Raw genomic sequence first — 1,949 nt, forward strand, 5'->3', positions numbered from 1 at the left:
CCTCGCATGAATGACGAACTGGAAACACTCCTCCCCATGAAACGCCAGAACCTTTCGGTAGACCTTCTTGTTCCTCTCGATAAAACAGGTGTCTTCCTCCCATGACCTATTTAGACTTCTCCGCCATCTTCATTCGCACTGATTCTAGGGAGGGGTCGCTCATATGCTTCTGAGCAATATACGGAGATTTTACCAGGTCACTTACCGACATCAGTGGCGTAAACTTTTTTTTCTTTTCTTCATGCTTCTCGTAGCAGCAACACAACCTGGTTGCATTGCAGCATCAGCACCATAACTATTTCTCATCCGTTTAATGTTTCCAATGATGATGTCGAAAATCGGGTTGGCCATCACGGCTGCTGTAATCTTCCCTGTAAAGAACGTACTGTCTATGCGTATAGTTGCCTCTGGAACATTAACAAGTGATCCGTCAGTCATTTTAACAATTATTCTCCTACCAGTGTATTGTTGTTGTAGGACATAACTTTGTTTTAAAATACACCTCGACGAACCGTGTCTCGGAGAAAACTGCCGGAACACCACAAACTGACCCTGACTTAAGGAGGAGGGAGCTCTGCTTATCAGGATCCGTGGAGGTAGTAGATATTCAAATGCTGTGCATGCAGGGTGTTTGTTGTTTAGCTTCTGATGTCTCCAGAGGCTGGGTTGATGGGTCTTCCTCATTCACACAGGCAGCCGCCCCTTTCTACCAGTAACCATGAACTTCTTGACTCACCGCTCGCCAAGGATGCTTCCGTTATTGCTGTGATCGTACCCTTTGCTGTGCTTTTGACTGAAAATGCTGGTTCTTGTGATTTATTGTGGGATGAAAATTCTATTGCTGCTGCAAAGGTAGTTCTTGCCTTCCCCTCTGTTGTAGACCCAGTGAAATGGCTCGCTTTCCCCACTGCCTGCGAGTGTGATACCCAAAGGCAGAAAAATGGGTATCCACTTTATCAGCCATCTTCTCTGCAGTTTTGATCTTGTGGATCTTAAACTGTGCAACGAGATCTGGGGAGCACGACTTTTCTCTCTGAAACCGTAACACTAAATCCCTAAGGCCTTCCTTCGTGTCCGGCTTCCCATCCTTCTCCAGCCACTGGTCAAGGAAGCCTGACAAACCAACCAGGAACTGAGTGGCAGTTTCCTTGTCTTACATCATTGCACGATTAAATTGAAGTTTTGCGTCGTCGACCGTCAGCCCTATGCCCTCATCAATGCTGACTTCATCAAACAGTATGTCTTTTCACTCGCATCGAGGCGATAGAGAATTGCTCAGGGTTTCCCATCAAACAGACTTTGGAAATGAAGCTTCTTCGTGGGTTCGTCAAACTGATACTAATATATTGTAAACATATGGTTCCATTCACTCACCGTCTTTAAATGCAGGTAACCGGATGCGCGGCAAGTTGGGTGCCTGGGTGTGGGAGCCTCCATTCGTCCCTGTCTGCACACGAATCATTTCCAGCTGATGCCGGCGAATCCTCTCCTCTTCCCCGATCTTCAGCTGCTCCAGCCTCAGATCATGCACACACTGTCTGCCCCGTTCATCTCGTCCTTCCTTCTCACGCTCACTCTGCCTTGCTCGTTCTTCTCACTCCTCAGCTTGACGTTTACTCACATAATCTACAATAACCATCGGGTCCTTAAGCCACATCAGCTTAGCCTCTTCTACATAAGTTCCAGCAGACATATTGATTGGAACAAAAATTCTAAAAAACTTGTAAAAAGAACGAACAACAAACTTCACAATAGATTCACAATCAGTTAAGGGAACTTTGTATTTACATCTATATCTCTAAATGTCAAGTCCTTGTTCGGGCGCCACTTTCACTTATTAAAGTATGTCCTTTACCATCAAGATTAATGTTCAAATCTGATACATGTATCAAGATTTTCCAAGTCTTAATTCATTTATTTTCTTTTATATATTTACTTGTATTCCCAGT

General features: G+C 44.6%; 1 pseudogene; it reads right to left on the reverse strand.

Moving 5' to 3' along the window:
* Positions 1-607: 607 nt before the first annotated feature.
* Positions 608-1,693, reverse strand: LOC119588972 (annotated as a pseudogene).
* Positions 1,694-1,949: the final 256 nt, after the last annotated feature.

The sequence above is a fragment of the Penaeus monodon genome, chromosome 24 (genome assembly GCF_015228065.2).
Source record: "Penaeus monodon isolate SGIC_2016 chromosome 24, NSTDA_Pmon_1, whole genome shotgun sequence".
In the NCBI taxonomy this organism is placed as follows: domain Eukaryota; kingdom Metazoa; phylum Arthropoda; class Malacostraca; order Decapoda; family Penaeidae; genus Penaeus; species Penaeus monodon.